The sequence below is a fragment of the Bactrocera oleae genome, chromosome 3 (genome assembly GCF_042242935.1).
Source record: "Bactrocera oleae isolate idBacOlea1 chromosome 3, idBacOlea1, whole genome shotgun sequence".
NCBI classification, from domain to species: Eukaryota; Metazoa; Arthropoda; class Insecta; order Diptera; family Tephritidae; genus Bactrocera; species Bactrocera oleae.
Window position 1 is genome coordinate 55623950 of NC_091537.1, and position 20920 is coordinate 55644869.

The following is a 20920-nucleotide window of genomic DNA, read 5'->3' on the forward strand; positions in this document are numbered from 1 at the left end:
TGTACATATGTACATATATATTTATGTAATATATTATGTTTAAATATTTTTGCGCAATCCTGCTTGTTTTTGTTGGTCAAAGAACAAGGGGTATTGCGGAACATTAGCCAATGTGGACTTTGAAGCGAAGTACTTATGTATTTTTGTATACCTGAGCGTGTATATATGTACACAGTGCGAATAGACCGCGAAAAGGAAAGAATATACCGCAGGTATTCTTGTAAAATTTATGTATATACGTATGGATTTCACGTAATATATTTGTGCGGAATATATGTACGCAGTGCGAAAAGACCGCAAAACGTAGAATAATTTACCGCAGTTGTTCGAATCAAATTTATGTATATATGTATGTATATAAATTTTTAGTGATATATGTATGTATATATTTATATATGTCAAATATAATATGTATATGTATGTTAAAATTTATTTTGTACGTTTTCGCTTTTTTTTTTTGCTTTTGATGTGCCTTTGCTTATTTTACGCAATCCTGCTTATACTTGATTAATTATAAGGGGTATTGCTGGAAATTGGTGCAAGTAAATACTTGAATTGTTTAGTTTTAGAGCTATTTTTGTGTATTTGAACATAACGGTAAGCAGTTATGCAATCAAGAGTTTGTTGGATATATATTTTTTACCAAACTGTTTTATCTGTTAGCGCTATTTCGGTTTTTACCGGAAAATAAACCGAAATATAGAAACAGTTTGGTAACCGCTCTCTTTTGTTATTGCCTTTATTAAGACGGATTTTTGTAAAAATAAACCGCAAAGGCATAAATTTCAACATACATATAATAAGAGGATATATACATATACTAAATGGAATCGATACGACTCACTTTGGGGTTTCCGCCAAGGGGTTTTGGGGACAATGTTCTATATGTGCCTGTGCGTGTGCCTTTCGTTATGCTTTCCCACTCCTTTGCTGCTTAGCTGCGGTGGGTGACTTTGGTGAGCTGGTGTGGTTGTTGTTGTTTGCTGTTTAGGTTTTTGGTTTAATTCGCGCCCGTTCTCTTGTTTTATGTATGTATTTATGTTGTTTTTTGCTGAAATTAACGCCCGTACGTAATTTCTGATTATTTCGCACACGTTGTTGGTTTTTCTTGCTTTTTTTGTTATGTATATATGTTTGTGCCACTTCACTTCACTCACCTTCTTCTGTTCTTTTTTGTTTTCTATGTGTATATGTATGTCACTCCACTGCACTGCACTTCTATCTATGTAGAACTTTTTTTTTTTCCATGTTTGTTTTTTTTTTTGTATGTGTATATGTATTTTTTCACTGCACTGCACACTTATGTCTTTTTTTTTCGTGTGTATTTCAACGTTTAGCTACGTTTTTTGTTTCTCACAGCACTTTTTTTTTTTGTTTGTTTCTCACATAAGTCATCAAATATATGATATAATAATTTTTTTATATATTTTTTTTTCGATTTTATAGTTTTTTTGTTTTCACTCCATAGTGCCGCTCACTATGGCTCGAAGGACCAATAAATAATTGCTTCGCTTGCGCACTCACCTATTGCACTTATTTGCACCAATTTAATTAAAAAATAAAAACGGATACGGTTTGTATGAAAAAGCTTGTGGAAAAAACACGGGCGGAAACTTGCGGACGTCTCGTCGGTTCGATTCGCTAACGAAAAAAGGGAAGGTCTGGTCCTCTGTTAGTCCCTTTTGAGTGTTGGGTTGTGTAGAGTTGTGTTGTGATGTGATGTGTATGTGTGGGTGGTCTGAGTGGTGTGATGTCTGTTGTGGATCGTGTTGATGTGGTGTGTTGCCGCGCAGTGGCGTGTATGGAGGGGGGAGGCGTAACTCATCTAGATACTAATAGAAGTCGATAATTTTTGCTATCTCGCACATTTGATGTTTGATAATGCAATTTTTCAAATGCGCAGTTTTTAGCAATTTCAGCCAGCATAAAATCAGCAGTGCAAACTGCGCAGTATTGCCAGTATTTACTGCATTACCGAAAAAGCCCGTAGTTATAGGTTGCGCAAAGCCAAAAACGTTATAATTTTGCTTAGAACTATTTGCAATTTTTGTTATAGAATAATGTTGCTATTACCAAATAATTCAGTTATTCATTGACAAACTGGAAATTCAATTTTACAAAGAAATAACCAGCTACCTAGCCAGCCACAGCTAATATCTTTTCTCAAAAATTTCAACACAATTACCCATTTTTTATTCAAGTTCTAACATATATGGGGTATTTCTTTTTTAATCAAATTAGAATTTCCCAAACAAACGGAACTTGCCATTATTTCTTGATCTTATTGAATGAGTGTAAATGAGAAAGCACATTTGTCATAAGTGCAAATAGGAAATTTCAAAAAAAAAAATTAAAATACGAGTGGAAAATGTCAAGAAAAAGTATTTGCTTCTTAGAAGGGAAAAGGTACGCAAAATTAAGATTTCTTTGGCGCCGCGATCTGAGGAGGTAAAAAATGATTACACATATACCCGTCTGAGACTTATAGTTTTCTAGATATTTGTACTTAAAGTTCAAAATTGTAAAAAAATGCACGCTATTTCACTATGCCTTACACACTTTGTACACCTTTTCCGATTCGATTTGATGTGTTCTGCATGTCACTTTCAGATACAAACGAAGTGAATTGGTTTATGAATTGAATTGCCTGTCTTCGCCGACAGTGGGCTCAATGTTGGTCAAGCATCAAGTTACTTCAATATCAGACTGGTTTGGATGTCTAGTCATAGCGGATTTGCTGAAAATCCGCAAAAAAGGGCACCGTTAACTCAACCTCATAAGACTGGGTCGGTGTTCTGCTGGCCTGTTGAATTTCACCACTGGATCAGTGAACCTTGTGTGAGCTCAGTAAGAGTTAGTTAGCAACCTGCACTAGTGCGACTATGATATTTTTCTTGCCCAAAGTGGAAAGAAGAGGTTTGTTGAATTATTTGCTCTTAGCTAGTCTCATCTCACCGCAATAATAGAAGTTCTCACTGAACACTGTCTTTTTGGTACTCAACGAATGATCTAGACACTTTCTCTTCCACTGACTAACTTTTAAAAGTCCAATATTTATGTAATTAAAATAAGTGAATAGTTGAAAGTTAACAAAATTAATAAATGAAATATAATTAACTAGAAAAGCGAATGGAACATAAATTAACAGCCCTATTTTAAGGAAACCTTACAACTTATTTGTGACATCTAAATTATTAAATAAGCGAAATCACTTACTTTTTTTGACTATCCATTTATTTTCTTTGCTTTGTTTATTTTTATGAAACTGTTTGACAGCAGAATGATTTTCACCTCACGTGGTGACTTTGTTAACCTTTTTTCTTATGAGGTTCAAACCTCACAAATAAGTTGTAAGCTGTGACTGTCACTAACTGTTCTTAAAGTGTGACATTAACTGCATTAATATGTTAGGATGGTCGAAGGTTATCCTTTATAAGAACGGTGATGCCTGGTAATGTTCAACTAATTCTTCCGCATAAAGCATGGTAAGCTTATTGCCTAGCCTTCGGTTAACCTTTACTAAGACCTTGCCACCAGCGTTATATGTCATATTCTGACGACCCTTATTATGATGTCAGAGGTCAGTGGTCTGTACCTTTCTAATGTGAATTGATTCCATAATATTGGCCGAGGCCGAAATAAAGGATACCTATTGATTTTTGTTTTTTCGTAGTTGAATGAATTGACTTATTGTCCTCTATAGTGGCTAATAAAATTAATTCAACGGTGTCATTCAGGTTTCTATCGAGTTTGAGGCACCTAGCTTTATCAGTCAAAGTACTGTGAAAATGCTCTACTTGTCCGTTTGATATACTATGTAATGGAGGAGTGTTTACAATTTTCACATTATTGTATTCTAATAATATTGATTTTTTGGTATTTGAGGTCTGTGACTTTTCATTATCACAGTACATTGTTTTAACGTTCGTATTTATTAGTTACAATATAGGTGGTTCGACGTCTATGATGATCCTAGAGGAGGTCCTGGAGGTCGTTCGTATTTCGATTTTGGAAAAAAATAGTCAGTCAAGATCTGCTTCATATGTTATTGTGCCGCTCTATGAGCTCAGTAATGCCCGGCAACTATTATTTCGTTTTGGTCACCTTCGTTGAAGATATCTGCTATCATTTTTTCTGTATGACGGAACTTAACGTTGAGGTGGTGTACAACCAGCCGGTTCTGAATTTTTGTCAAAAATTTTAGGCTGCATTTACTACGCTATCATTAATAATCTCCTGCAACGTTTTTGAGCAGCATGGTGCTTCTTGGCAATTATCGGGATTTCGCACTTCGGGATTTGCTGTTGCAACTAAACCCGTGGCTCTTTTCATATTTGCGCTGTTTGGGGGTGAGCTGGAAAATGTGTTGTAATGCAGCATTGAATGATGTCGTTTATGACAATAAACGCAATTAAATTTGCTTTCGCACTCTTTAAGTGTATGTGCATATGATAGGCAATTTGTACAAAGTGTTTTGGATTTTACAAAATTGTTTCGGTCGATAATATTCATCTTTTTGAATCTCTCGCAAGATTTGAGCTTATGCCCCCCTGTACATAGTTCGCATGACGTTTACTTGTACTGTTCGGATGTGAACTTTTGATTTCTGAAGAAGTTTCTGTTTAAATTGTTGATGCTACTGGCTTGAGCTTTGTGGAAGCTGCTATTTAGATCGTGTTGAACGGTTTTCGTTCTGACCATTTTTTTCATCTACCCTTTCTGCAATTTCGTATTGGGTTATTAAAAAGTCTTTCATCTGTTGCCACGTTGGGCATTTTTTCCGAGATGAGAGCGATTGCTCCCACAAAAGTAACGATTTTTCTGGTTATACCGCGGTGCATATATTTACCAGAATAGGGTCCCAGCTGTCTGTGGGAATATTTTGAGTCGATAAAACCGACAAACAATTAGAAACAGTGGATTGTAGTCTAATAACTTCATCACTTGTTTCTTTCTGAATCTTAGGAAAGTTCATTAGTATCGTTACTTGCTTATCGACCAATATTCTTTCTTTTTCGTATCTTGCTTTTAGAGCTTCCCAAGCCAGATTGAAATAATCTTAATTTCGTGCGAACTGTTTGACTATGACGCCTGCTTGACCTTTTGTTTTGTATCGGAGGTGATACAATTTTTGCGCATTTGTTAATTTTGGGTGGTTTATGTAAACGGCTGTAAATATGTCCCGGAAGGACGGCCATTGTTCATAATCACCATGAAATATTTCTGTATCACATGTGGGCACCTTGAGATGGATGCCTGAACTTGCCTCATGACTTTGTACTTGTGGCAGCTCTACTCGCTGATGTGGATTAGGTGCACTTGCTTTTATTAGCTTAAGTTGATCGAAAATCATTGCTTTAGTTTCTTCGAATTGGTCTAAGCAGTTTTCGTATTTGGCGTAAGCCGAAGATTTGAAATTTTCTGGTAGATCTGAGCCGTCAGATTCTACAATTGCGTCATATGCAGCTTGGAGACGTGACCAAAAATTGTCCTTTTTTGATTTCTAATACCGATTCAGAATTGTCCTGAATCGGCGAAGATGAGAATCTAGTGCAGTATCTTATTAAACTGTCACTTCCCGAAATGAATTTTGCGTAAGAAATGTCTTTCCCCCTTTTTTGCTTTGTAGCACCTTGCTTTGAGCGTGTAGCTTCTGCCGGTGTACATGGACTTCTTTCGTCAGAAATCGTTTTTGGAACTTTTAGCAACTGAGTTGTTTTAGTATCTTTCGAGTCTGAGCTCATTTAAGAGATGTGCCGAAATAAAATAAAAATAAAAAATAAATTGTTTTTTGTTTTTGAAAAGTTAACAAATTAATAACTTTTTTTAAACTCGTATGAGTACCTAACTCTTTTATGATAATAAGAGTTTTTATTTAATGAAATGAATATATTACGCGTATTTCGTGTTTTATAGTTTTTTTTCCTTTAATATTATTTAATTGATTAATATTAAACGCAAATGTTTTTATATTTTTACTTTTATTTGTATGTAAGCGGATCAGCTGATACATATGTACTTGACGTTATGCGCAATTGAGAGCTCGTCCTAGAGATCAATGCACTTTGTACATATGTACATATATATTTATGTAATATATTATGTTTAAATATTTTTGCGCAATCCTGCTTGTTTTTGTTGGTCAAAGAACAAGAGGTATTGCGAATATGTGCCAATGTGGACTTAGAATATTATATGTATATATGCAATCCGACTTGTTTTTGTTTAACAAGAACAAGGGGTATTGCGGAACATTAGCCAATGTGGACTTTGAAGCGAAGTACTTATGTATTTTTGTATACCTGAGCGTGTATGTACACAGTGCGAAAAGACCGAGAAAAGGAAAGAATATACCGCAAGTATTCTTGTAAAATTTATGTATATACGTATGGATTTCACGTAATATATTTGTGCGGAATATATGTACGCAGTGCGAAAAGACCGCAAAACGTAGAATAGTTTACCGCAGTTGTTCGAATAAAATTTATGTATATATGTATGTATATAAATTTTTAGTGATATATGTATGTATATATTTATATATGTTAAATATAATATGTATATGTATGTTAAAATTTATTTTGTACGTTTTCGCTTTGGTTTTGTTTTTTTTTTTTTTGCTTTTGATGTGCCTTTGCTTATTTTACGCAATCCTGCTTATACTTGATTAATTATAAGGGGTATTGCTGGAAATTGGTGCAAGTAAATACTTGAATTGTTTAGTTTTAGAGCTATTTTTGTGTATTTGAACACAACGATAAGCAGTTAGGCAATCAAGAGTTCGTTGGATATATATTTTTTACCAAACTGTTTTATCTGTTAGCGGTATTTCGGTTTTTACCGGGAAATAAACCGAAATAAAGAAACAGTTTGGTAACCGCTCTTTTTTGTTATTGCCTTTATTAAGACGGATATTTGTAAAAATAAACCGCAAAGGCATAAATTTCAACATACATATAATAAGAGGATATATACATATACTAAATGGAATCGATACGACTCACTTTGGGGTTTCCGCCAAGGGGTTTTGGGGACAATGTTCTATATGTGCCTGTGCGTGTGCCTTTCGTTATGCTTTCCCACTCCTTTGCTGCTTAGCTGCGGTGGGTGACTTTGGTGAGCTGGTGTGGTTGTTGTTGTTTGCTGTTTAGGTTTTTGGTTTAATTCGCGCCCGTTCTCTTGTTTTATGTATATATTTATGTTGTTTGTTGCTGAAATTAACGCCCGTACGTAATTTCTGATTATTTCGCACACGTTGTTGGTTTTTCTTGCTTTTTTTGTTATGTATATATGTTTGTGCCACTTCACTTCACTCACCTTCTTCTGTTCTTTTTTGTTTTCTATGTGTATATGTATGTCACTCCACTGCACTGCACTTCTATCTATGTAGAACTTTTTTTTTCCCCTTTTTGTTTTTTTTTTTTTGTATGTGTATATGTATTTTTTCACTGCACTGCACACTTATGTCTTTTTTTTCGTGTGTATTTCAACGTTTAGCCACGTTTTTTGTTTCTCACAGCACTTTTTTTTTTGTTTGTTTCTCACATAAGTCATCAAATATATGATATAATAATTTTTTTATATATTTTTTTTCGATTTTATAGTTTTTTTGTTTTCACTCCATAGTGCCGCTCACTATGGCTCGAAGGACCAATAAATAATTGCTTCGCTTGCGCACTCACCTATTGCACTTATTTGCACCAATTTAATTAAAAAATAAAAACGGATACGGTTTGTATGAAAAAGCTTGTGGAAAAAACACGGGCGGAAACTTGCGGACGTCTCGTCGGTTCGATTCGCTAACGAAAAAAGGGAAGGTCTGGTCCTCTGTTAGTCCCTTTTGAGTGTTGGGTTGTGTAGAGTTGTGTTGTGATGTGATGTGTATGTGTGGGTGGTCTGAGTGGTGTGATGTCTGTTGTGGATCGTGTTGATGTGGTGTGTTGCCGCGCAGTGGCGTGTATGGAGGGGGGAGGCGTAACTCATCTAGATACTAATAGAAGTCGATAATTTTTGCTATCTCGCACATTTGATGTTTGATAATGCAATTTTTCAAATGCGCAGTTCTTAGCAATTTCAGCCAGCATAAAATCAGCAGTGCAAACTGCGCAGTATTGCCAGTATTTACTGCATTACCGAAAAAGCCCGTAGTTATAGGTTGCGCAAAGCCAAAAACGTTATAATTTTGCTTAGAACTATTTGCAATTTTTGTTATAGAATAATGTTGCAATTACCAAATAATTCAGTTATTCATTGACAAACTGGAAATTCAATTTTACAAAGAAATAACCAGCTACCTAGCCAGCCACAGCTAATATCTTTTCTCAAAAATTTCAACACAATTACCCATTTTTTATTCAAGTTCTAACATATATGGGGTATTTCCTTTTTAATCAAATTAGAATTTCCCAAACAAACGGAACTTGCCATTATTTCTTGATCTTATTGAATGAGTGTAAATGAGAAAGCACATTTGTCATAAGTGCAAATAGGAAATTTCAAAAAAAAAAATTAAAATACGAGTGGAAAATGTCAAGAAAAAGTATTTGCTTCTTAGAAGGGAAAAGGTACACAAAATTAAGATTTCTTTGGCGCCGCGATCTGAGGAGGTAAAAAATGATTACACATATACCCGTCTGAGACTTATAGTTTTCTAGATATTTGTACTTAAAGTTCAAAATTGTAAAAAAATGCACGCTATTTCACTATGCCTTACACACTTTGTACACCTTTTCCGATTCGATTTGATGTGTTCTGCATGTCACTTTCAGATACAAACGAAGTGAATTGGTTTATGAATTGAATTGCCTGTCTTCGCCGACAGTGGGCTCAATGTTGGTCAAGCATCAAGTTACTTCAATATCAGACTGGTTTGGATGTCTAGTCATAGCGGATTTGCTGAAAATCCGCAAAAAAGGGCACCGTTAACTCAACCTCATAAGACTGGGTCGGTGTTCTGCTGGCCTGTTGAATTTCACCACTGGATCAGTGAACCTTGTGTGAGCTCAGTAAGAGTTAGTTAGCAACCTGCACTAGTGCGACTATGATATTTTTCTTGCCCAAAGTGGAAAGAAGAGGTTTGTTGAATTATTTGCTCTTAGCTAGTCTCATCTCACCGCAATAATAGAAGTTCTCACTGAACACTGTCTTTTTGGTACTCAACGAATGATCTAGACACTTTCTCTTCCACTGACTAACTTTTAAAAGTCCAATATTTATGTAATTAAAATAAGTGAATAGTTGAAAGTTAACAAAATTAATAAATGAAATATAATTAACTAGAAAAGCGAATGGAACATAAATTAACAGCCCTATTTTAAGGAAACCTTACAACTTATTTGTGACATCTAAATTATTAAATAAGCGAAATCACTTACTTTTTTTGACTATCCATTTATTTTCTTTGCTTTGTTTATTTTTATGAAACTGTTTGACAGCAGAATGATTTTCACCTCACGTGGTGACTTTGTTAACCTTTTTTCTTATGAGGTTCAAACCTCACAAATAAGTTGTAAGCTGTGACTGTCACTAACTGTTCTTAAAGTGTGACATTAACTGCATTAATATGTTAGGATGGTCGAAGGTTATCCTTTATAAGAACGGTGATGCCTGGTAATGTTCAACTAATTCTTCCGCATAAAGCATGGTAAGCTTATTGCCTAGCCTTCGGTTAACCTTTACTAAGACCTTGCCACCAGCGTTATATGTCATATTCTGACGACCCTTATTATGATGTCAGAGGTCAGTGGTCTGTACCTTTCTAATGTGAATTGATTCCATAATATTGGCCGAGGCCGAAATAAAGGATACCTATTGATTTTTGTTTTTTCGTAGTTGAATGAATTGACTTATTGTCCTCTATAGTGGCTAATAAAATTAATTCAACGGTGTCATTCAGGTTTCTATCGAGTTTGAGGCACCTAGCTTTATCAGTCAAAGTACTGTGAAAATGCTCTACTTGTCCGTTTGATATACTATGTAATGGAGGAGTGTTTACAATTTTCACATTATTGTATTCTAATAATATTGATTTTTTGGTATTTGAGGTCTGTGACTTTTCATTATCACAGTACATTGTTTTAACGTTCGTATTTATTAGTTGCAATATAGGTGGTTCGACGTCTATGATGATCCTAGAGGAGGTCCTGGAGGTCGTTCGTATTTCGATTTTGGAAAAAAATAGTCAGTCAAGATCTGCTTCATATGTTATTGTGCCGCTCTATGAGCTCAGTAATGCCCGGTAACTATTATTTCGTTTTGGTCACCTTCGTTGAAGATATCTGCTATCATTTTTTCTGTATGACGGAACTTAACGTTGAGGTGGTGTACAACCAGCCGGTTCTGAATTTTTGTCAAAAATTTTAGGCTGCATTTACTACGCTATCATTAATAATCTCCTGCAACGTTTTTAAGCAGCATGGTGCTTCTTGGCAATTATCGGGATTTCGCACTTCGGGATTTGCTGTTGCAACTAAACCCGTGGCTCTTTTCATATTTGCGCTGTTTGGGGGTGAGCTGGAAAATGTGTTGTAATGCAGCATTGAATGATGTCGTTTATGACAATAAACGCAATTAAATTTGCTTTCGCACTCTTTAAGTGTATGTGCATATGATAGGCAATTTGTACAAAGTGTTTTGGATTTTACAAAATTGTTTCGGTCGATAATATTCATCTTTTTGAATCTCTCGCAAGATTTGAGCTTATGCCCCCCTGTACATAGTTCGCATGACGTTTACTTGTACTGTTCGGATGTGAACTTTTGATTTCTGAAGAAGTTTCTGTTTAAATTGTTGTTGCTACTGGCTTGAGCTTTGTGGAAGCTGCTATTTAGATCGTGTTGAACGGTTTTCGTTCTGACCATTTTTTTCATCTACCCTTTCTGCAATTTCGTATTGGGTTATTAAAAAGTCTTTCATCTGTTGCCACGTTGGGCATTTTTTCCGAGATGAGAGCGATTGCTCCCACAAAAGTAACGATTTTTCTGGTTATACCGCGGTGCATATATTTACCAGAATAGGGTCCCAGCTGTCTGTGGGAATATTTTGAGTCGATAAAACCGACAAACAATTAGAAACAGTGGATTGTAGTCTAATAACTTCATCACTTGTTTCTTTCTGAATCTTAGGAAAGTTCATTAGTATCGTTACTTGCTTATCGACCAATATTCTTTCTTTTTCGTATCTTGCTTTTAGAGCTTCCCAAGCCAGATTGAAATAATCTTAATTTCGTGCGAACTGTTTGACTATGACGCCTGCTTGACCTTTTGTTTTGTATCGGAGGTGATACAATTTTTGCGCATTTGTTAATTTTGGGTGGTTTATGTAAACGGCTGTAAATATGTCCCGGAAGGACGGCCATTGTTCATAATCACCATGAAATATTTCTGTATCACATGTGGGCACCTTGAGATGGATGCCTGAACTTGCCTCATGACTTTGTACTTGTGGCAGCTCTACTCGCTGATGTGGATTAGGTGCACTTGCTTTTATTAGCTTAAGTTGATCGAAAATCATTGCTTTAGTTTCTTCGAATTGGTCTAAGCAGTTTTCGTATTTGGCGTAAGCCGAAGATTTGAAATTTTCTGGTAGATCTGAGCCGTCAGATTCTACAATTGCGTCATATGCAGCTTGGAGACGTGACCAAAAATTGTCCTTTTTTGATTTCTAATACCGATTCAGAATTGTCCTGAATCGGCGAAGATGAGAATCTAGTGCAGTATCTTATTAAACTGTCACTTCCCGAAATGAATTTTGCGTAAGAAATGTCTTTCCCCCTTTTTTGCTTTGTAGCACCTTGCTTTGAGCGTGTAGCTTCTGCCGGTGTACATGGACTTCTTTCGTCAGAAATCATTTTTGGAACTTTTAGCAACTGAGTTGTTTTAGTATCTTTCGAGTCTGAGCTCATTTAAGAGATGTGCCGAAATAAAATAAAAATAAAAAATAAATTGTTTTTTGTTTTTGAAAAGTTAACAAATTAATAACTTTTTTTAAACTCGTATGAGTACCTAACTCTTTTATGATAATAAGAGTTTTTATTTAATGAAATGAATATATTACGCGTATTTCGTGTTTTATAGTTTTTTTTCCTTTAATATTATTTAATTGATTAATATTAAACGCAAATGTTTTTATATTTTTACTTTTATTTGTATGTAAGCGGATCAGCTGATACATATGTACTTGACGTTATGCGCAATTGAGAGCTCGTCCTAGAGATCAATGCACTTTGTACATATGTACATATATATTTATGTAATATATTATGTTTAAATATTTTTGCGCAATCCTGCTTGTTTTTGTTGGTCAAAGAACAAGAGGTATTGCGAATATGTGCCAATGTGGACTTAGAATATTATATGTATATATGCAATCCGACTTGTTTTTGTTTAACAAGAACAAGGGGTATTGCGGAACATTAGCCAATGTGGACTTTGAAGCGAAGTACTTATGTATTTTTGTATACCTGAGCGTGTATGTACACAGTGCGAAAAGACCGAGAAAAGGAAAGAATATACCGCAAGTATTCTTGTAAAATTTATGTATATACGTATGGATTTCACGTAATATATTTGTGCGGAATATATGTACGCAGTGCGAAAAGACCGCAAAACGTAGAATAGTTTACCGCAGTTGTTCGAATAAAATTTATGTATATATGTATGTATATAAATTTTTAGTGATATATGTATGTATATATTTATATATGTTAAATATAATATGTATATGTATGTTAAAATTTATTTTGTACGTTTTCGCTTTGGTTTTGTTTTTTTTTTTTTGCTTTTGATGTGCCTTTGCTTATTTTACGCAATCCTGCTTATACTTGATTAATTATAAGGGGTATTGCTGGAAATTGGTGCAAGTAAATACTTGAATTGTTTAGTTTTAGAGCTATTTTTGTGTATTTGAACACAACGGTAAGCAGTTAGGCAATCAAGAGTTCGTTGGATATATATTTTTTACCAAACTGTTTTATCTGTTAGCGGTATTTCGGTTTTTACCGGGAAATAAACCGAAATAAAGAAACAGTTTGGTAACCGCTCTTTTTTGTTATTGCCTTTATTAAGACGGATATTTGTAAAAATAAACCGCAAAGGCATAAATTTCAACATACATATAATAAGAGGATATATACATATACTAAATGGAATCGATACGACTCACTTTGGGGTTTCCGCCAAGGGGTTTTGGGGACAATGTTCTATATGTGCCTGTGCGTGTGCCTTTCGTTATGCTTTCCCACTCCTTTGCTGCTTAGCTGCGGTGGGTGACTTTGGTGAGCTGGTGTGGTTGTTGTTGTTTGCTGTTTAGGTTTTTGGTTTAATTCGCGCCCGTTCTCTTGTTTTATGTATATATTTATGTTGTTTGTTGCTGAAATTAACGCCCGTACGTAATTTCTGATTATTTCGCACACGTTGTTGGTTTTTGTTGCTTTTTTTGTTATGTATATATGTTTGTGCCACTTCACTTCACTCACCTTCTTCTGTTCTTTTTTGTTTTCTATGTGTATATGTATGTCACTCCACTGCACTGCACTTCTATCTATGTAGAACTTTTTTTTTCCCCTTTTTTTTTTTTTTTGTTTTGTATGTGTATATGTATTTTTTCACTGCACTGCACACTTATGTTTCACACTTGTTTCTCACATAAGTCATCAAATATATGATATAATAATTTTTTTATATATTTTTTTTCGATTTTATAGTTTTTTTGTTTTCACTCCATAGTGCCGCTCACTATGGCTCGAAGGACCAATAAATAATTGCTTCGCTTGCGCACTCACCTATTGCACTTATTTGCACCAATTTAATTAAAAAATAAAAACGGATACGGTTTGTATGAAAAAGCTTGTGGAAAAAACACGGGCGGAAACTTGCGGACGTCTCGTCGGTTCGATTCGCTAACGAAAAAAGGGAAGGTCTGGTCCTCTGTTAGTCCCTTTTGAGTGTTGGGTTGTGTAGAGTTGTGTTGTGGTGTGATGTGTATGTGTGGGTGGTCTGAGTGGTGTGATGTCTGTTGTGGGTCGTGTTGATGTGGTGTGTTGCCGCGCAGTGGCGTGTATGGAGGGGGGAGGCGTAACTCATCTAGATACTAATAGAGGTCGATAATTTTTGCTATCTCGCACATTTGATGTTTGATAATGCAATTTTTCAAATGCGCAGTTTTTAGCAATTTCAGCCAGCATAAAATCAGCAGTGCAAACTGCGCAGTATTGCCAGTATTTACTGCATTACCGAAAAAGCCCGTAGTTATAGGTTGCGCAAAGCCAAAAACGTTATAATTTTGTTTAGAACTATTTGCAATTTTTGTTATAGAATAATGTTGCTATTACCAAATAATTCAGTTATTCATTGACAAACTGGAAATTCAATTTTACAAAGAAATAACCAGCTACCTAGCCAGCCACAGCTAATATCTTTTCTCAAAAATTTCAACACAATTACCCATTTTTTATTCAAGTTCTAACATATATGGGGTATTTCTTTTTTAATCAAATTAGAATTTCCCAAACAAACGGAACTTGCCATTATTTCTTGATCTTATTGAATGAGTGTAAATGAGAAAGCACATTTGTCATAAGTGCAAATAGGAAATTTCAAAAAAAAATTAAAATACGAGTGGAAAATGTCAAGAAAAAGTATTTGCTTCTTAGAAGGGAAAAGGTACGCAAAATTAAGATTTCTTTGGCGCCGCGATCTGAGGAGGTAAAAAATGATTACACATATACCCGTCTGAGACTTATAGTTTTCTAGATATTTGTACTTAAAGTTCAAAATTGTAAAAAAATGCACGCTATTTCACTATGCCTTACACACTTTGTACACCTTTTCCGATTCGATTTGATGTGTTCTGCATGTCACTTTCAGATACAAACGAAGTGAATTGGTTTATGAATTGAATTGCCTGTCTTCGCCGACAGTGGGCTCAATGTTGGTCAAGCATCAAGTTACTTCAATATCAGACTGGTTTGGATGTCTAGTCATAGCGGATTTGTTGAAAATCCGCAAAAAAGGGCACCGTTAACTCAACCTTATAAGACTGGGTCGGTGTTCTGCTGGCCTGTTGAATTTCACCACTGGATCAGTGAACCTTGTGTGAGCTCAGTAAGAGTTAGTTAGCAACCTGCACTAGTGCGACTATGATATTTTTCTTGCCCAAAGTGGAAAGAAGAGGTTTGTTGAATTATTTGCTCTTAGCTAGTCTCATCTCACCGCAATAATAGAAGTTCTCACTGAACACTGTCTTTTTGGTACTCAACGAATGATCTAGACACTTTCTCTTCCACTGACTAACTTTTAAAAGTCCAATATTTATGTAAATAAAATAAGTGAATAGTTGAAAGTTAACAAAATTAATAAATGAAATATAATTAACTAGAAAAGCGAATGGAACATAAATTAACAGCCCTATTCTAAGGAAACCTTACAACTTATTTGTGACATCAAAATTATTAAATAAGCGAAATCACTTACTTTTTTTGACTATCCATTTATTTTCTTTGTTTTGTTTATTTTTATGAAACTGTTTGACAGCAGAATGATTTTCACCTCACGTGGTGACTTTGTTAACCTTTTTTCTTATTTGTGAATTGATTCCATAATATTGGCCGAGACCGAAATAAAGGATATCTATTGATTTTTGTTTTTTGGTAGTTGAATGAATTGACTTATTGTCCTCTATAGTGGCTAATAAAATTAATTCAACGGTGTCATTCAGGTTTCTATCGAGTTTGAGGCACCTAGCTTTATCAGTCAAAGTACTGTGAAAATGCTCTACTTGTCCGTTTGATATACTATGTAATGGAGGAGTGTTTACAATTTTCACATTATTGTATTCTAATAATATTGATTTTTTGGTATTTGAGGTCTGTGACTTTTCATTATCACAGTACATTGTTTTAACGTTCGTATTTATTAGTTGCAATATAGGTGGTTCGACGTCTATGATGATCCTAGAGGAGGTCCTGGAGGTCGTTCGTATTTCGATTTTGGAAAAAAATAGTCAGTCAAGATCTGCTTCATATGTTATTGTGCCGCTCTATGAGCTCAGTAATGCCCGGCAACTATTATTTCGTTTTGGTCACCTTCGTTGAAGATATCTGCTATAATTTTTTCTGTATGACGTAACTTAACGTTGAGGTGGTGTACAACCAGCCGGTTCTGAATTTTTGTCAAAAATTTTAGGCTGCATTTACTACGCTATCATTAATAATCTCCTGCAACGTTTTTGATTGGGACTCTATACTACAGAATGAAATGATATGCCTGTTGTTTTATCCAAATATTATAATGGACCGCTTTCATAGGCTTTCGCCTTCTTGAAGTGTTATCTAATTTCGGAAGCAATTGCCTTGTTTATTCACCGTTGTGTAAGTCAGTGACTCTTCGCTGTGCATAGAGGCACAGTTAGAGCGTCCTTCTATTTCAACCTCTATCATATGCAAGTGCTGCCTTGATGTCGGCGACATGGTTTTGATTCCCTGGTTCATAAAGGATCTTTGCGTTAAACTCTTTATGAGAGACTTCCAGCGTTTAATTTTAGCGTTGGATTTTTATCCGAAACTGCGAACGTCAGAGGTTGGTGGTCCATATAAATGTTCAACTGGTTTACTCCATATAGATAATTTCTCAAACTGTTAAGTGCCCACACTATTGCTAAAAGTTCTTTTTCATATGTTGCCAATGGCTCTTCTTTTTCTCTAAGAGCTATTGGTTTATTTTGATGTGACATCCTCCGAAGACAGCATTTCTTTAAGTTTGTTAAATGCGCCTTGATCTTCTGGTGTTAATTGTACTTAAATTGTTTTCTTTTACCATTTAGAATGTCTTTCAGTGGTTTTGCTATGCAGGCAGAGTCTATGATAAAACATCTATAATAATAATAATAATAATAACCTTACGATTACCCTCCTGCCGCCCAACCGACGCGAGGGGCGCAATCCGCATACGTGCGGAATTAGCCGAGTCAGAAAAGGTAAGAGAGTTCTTTAAGTGTTGAGATCTAAAACTGCTCAGCTACAGAAACAAAAATTTCAACACCTAAGATTTATAGTTACAATAAAATAAATTGTTACATTTTCATTTATTAAGAGAAATCAATAAAATCTTTTTAATTTTGAAAAGTGAGTCAGATAAGTCAAATGTGCTGGAATGAGAATTAAAATCATGACATATACGGCGGAATGGCTCGTTTAGTTCAAAATTTGATCTACAGGATTTTAGCAGTAAAGGTCTAAACTGCCTCGAAAGGCGAACCGGGATATTAAATTTAATTTCAAACAGGAGAAAAGAACTGCAAACAGTTCCATTCAAAAGTTTCACTAAGAATGTTATGCCAAGCATTTCCCTACGACTAGAAAGTGTAGGTAGATTAATAAATTTTAAACGACAAGTGTACGGAGGTAGATTTATCCTAGAATCCCATCGGAAATGCGCTAAGGCGAAAAGTAAAAATTGATTTTGAACAGACTCTAACTTGTCAGAATGGAATGGAAAGTTGTATAAAGTGTTTTAGTAATATACGGATCGCTAAATTCTTTAGACCAACGTTTAACAAAACTGAGGACAGCTTTTGCTTTCAAGATCATAGTATCAATATGAAGACTAAAATTAAGCTTAGGGTCCATATTAACTCCCAAATCAACATAGCTAAAAACTTGCTCTAAAATATGGTGTTTTATTACATAAGAAGAGTGGTTCACAGATTTACGGGAAAAGCACATCATATTAAATTTATTGAGATTCAATGGCAAATCATTTCTATCACACCATGCAACCAAATTGTTTAAGTCTGTTTGCAACAGATACCTTTTTTCAGTTGAATTGTATGATTTAAACAGCTTTACGTCGTCAGCGTATTATAAAATTTTTGAGAATTCTATTACTGAAGAGATATCGTTAATAAACAACAAGAACAGAATCGGGCCAAGATGACTACCTTGCGGAACACCTGAAGAAACATTAATTGTATCTGAAGGTGTATCCTGAAATATCACTCGTTGTGTTCTATTATAAAGATAGGAAGATACCCATTGAAGGAGTCTTGGCTGAAAGCCCAGCAGATCAAGTTTATGTATGAGAATCGAGATATTTACTAAATCTGTGTATGTAACATCCGTATGCTTATGTTCCCTAAAACCCAATGATACATGGTTTACAAATTCAAGCAAGTTTGTTAGAGTCGATTTCCCTTTACGAAATCCATGCTGAGATGAGGAAATTAACGGAGAAATCGAAAAGGTTATATGGTCAGTGATGATAGCTTCAAAAAGTTTAGGTATAACTGATAGTTTTGCGATACCTCTATAGTTTTCAATGTTGAACCTTAGTTCACTTTTATTCAAAGGGATTATAAATGAACGTTTCCATATTGAAGGAAATATACCGCGTTCAAAAGAGGAATTAAATATCCTTGTCAAAGGCTAGTAAATATTTTTGGCACTATTTTTTAGGAAGCATGAGGGTATCATGTCTGGGCCGTAACTAAAAGATGATTTTAACTTATTTAAATTAAGTAGGACGTCATTGTCACTTGAAATGATAGATTTGTATTTCATCGCGGACGGAAACTTAGAAATCCTGCGTTTGGAGTGAAGTGAACCGGTTTTTTAAAATGTTTAAAGGCTCGAGTTTTTCTGTTTTTCAATTTATATAACTCTTTCGAAAACCACGGACTTATACTTTTACTTTTATTAAGAATTACTATTGGAACATACTCTTCAAATAATTTCGTAATAATGTTATTAAAATGAGAGACACTCAATTCAATGTCACCATTATAATTAGACCATGTTATTGTAGAAAGTTCTGTATTTAACTTTTTAAAATTAGCTGTTGCAAAGTTAAACCGTGTACAGAAGCACGAAGTTTGATGATTATTATCCCGTATATTACCTGAGATTTTTACAGATATTTCCAAAACAGGATGATATGAGTCCTCTGATAGAACAAGAGGATTACTCTGAATAACGGAACACTTTGAAGAGGTATCAACGTATAATAAATCTAAGCATTTACCAAATTTATTCGGAATCAAATTAATTTGGTTCAGACCCAACTCGGACATTTTTTCGAAAAACTCATTAAAACATGACCGCTTGCAAATCGGCACGATATAGTCATCGAAAGGTTTCCACGAAGCACACGGTAAATTGAAATCACCTAATACAATTATTGAATCTGCATTATTTGCCATCGAGGTAGCTCTATTTATTAAAAAAGCATGCTGCATGTATACAGATAAGTTCGAATGAGGTGGTATATAAGATAGGGTTAAATAAATAAAGCAACTATTAACGTAGACTCTAATACATTTAAATTCAAATGAGTCGGTCCCTGAATCAAGAACATTTTCAGATGGGATAGAGGAATGCATGCACATCTAAAAATTTGAAATACGCTGTTTGAAATCTCATTATCAAAAAAGTGTGGTTTTAACCAAGTTTTTGTAAATCCAATTATATGGAAATTAAAAGTGGAACTGTATAAATACAAGTCGCTTAATTTTGTATTAAGACCTCTAACATTTTGATAATAAATAATTTAACAATATTTTCCTCAGTTTGACTTCAAAGTTTAGGTTTAAATTCGCGTACAAAAGCCCCAGGTGGCCAGAATGAACTATCTTAGATCTTTTTGAATGTTTTAAGAGCAACGCCTATTTTAAACGATGATATACTTCTATCATAATTGAAGTTAAATTTACGGATATTGATATCCTCAATTTTTAAACGTGACTAAATGTAAGACTTAATGTCCTCCACCAAGGTATCTTTGGCAAATCTAGAAATAAATAAAGACTTTTTAGGTGGAATAACTACCAAATTTTTAATAGATGATACTAAGTTATTAGGGGGAGCCTCTGGAAATGTGAGACACTTATTACTATTAGATAGAGCTTTTGGGGAATTGAGCTCTTTGGAAGTTGACGGCCCATCATCTTGAGAAGAGAGATGTATTAGGTAATTGGGAGGAGACGTTCTTCTCTGTACAGAAGAACTAAGTGTTACTTCATCGGAAGGACGTTTACGCTCAGGAGAAAGTTTGGAGGGTTCTTGAGGTAACTCGCCTTTAATGTTACAATTGGGGAAGTTACAAGACATAATAAACAACAAGAATGAAAAAGAAGATCAAATAAAAGAGTAAGTAGAACAAAATTTAATAGATATATAATAAATTAGTGTGTTAATAAAATATTAATAATAATAAATTCAATTGAGAACAAACGCAAATATAATAGAAGTTTTTAATCAAAGTTTAAAACCAAGACAGTTTGAAAAAGCAATATAGCGAGCACTGGAACAAATAAAAAGCTACACGCAACACTGCTGTGAATAAAGAAGTAAATGAGATAAATAAAGAGAGAAAATAGAATAAAATAAAACAAAATGAAACAAAAAGCTGACTCGGCACCAAGAATTCGAAAGTTTAAACTTTTTAACATTGCGCAAAACTTAAGAACATTTAATATTTATCTTGCAACTCAGAGTTAAATCACTAAAAATTGTATTAAATCAGTAAAAAAAAATCAATTAAACTTGAAGAATTTTGTAAAATAAAAACACGAAAGTTCACAGACAAAAAATTACAGATTTAGAGCTTGAAGTGTTGTCACTATAACGTGCTAATTCTAAAACCAAGGAAGCATTTTTCCCTGTCTCTTTCCGCTAAATCAATCTGGTAAAAAGCAGATTTCAAATCAAGTGTGGTTAAGTATTGGACACCCTTTAAATTTGACAATACCACCATTGCACTTGGTCCTCGATTGTGATCTCATTAATTTTTCTGAAATCAATTACCAAATGATTCTTTTTATTCCCTGCTTGATCTATTCCTTTTACCAACAACAAAAATCGAGTAATTGAAGCGGGACCTTGACGGAAAAATGATGTCATTGGCATGGAGGTCATCTAATTATTTGTTTA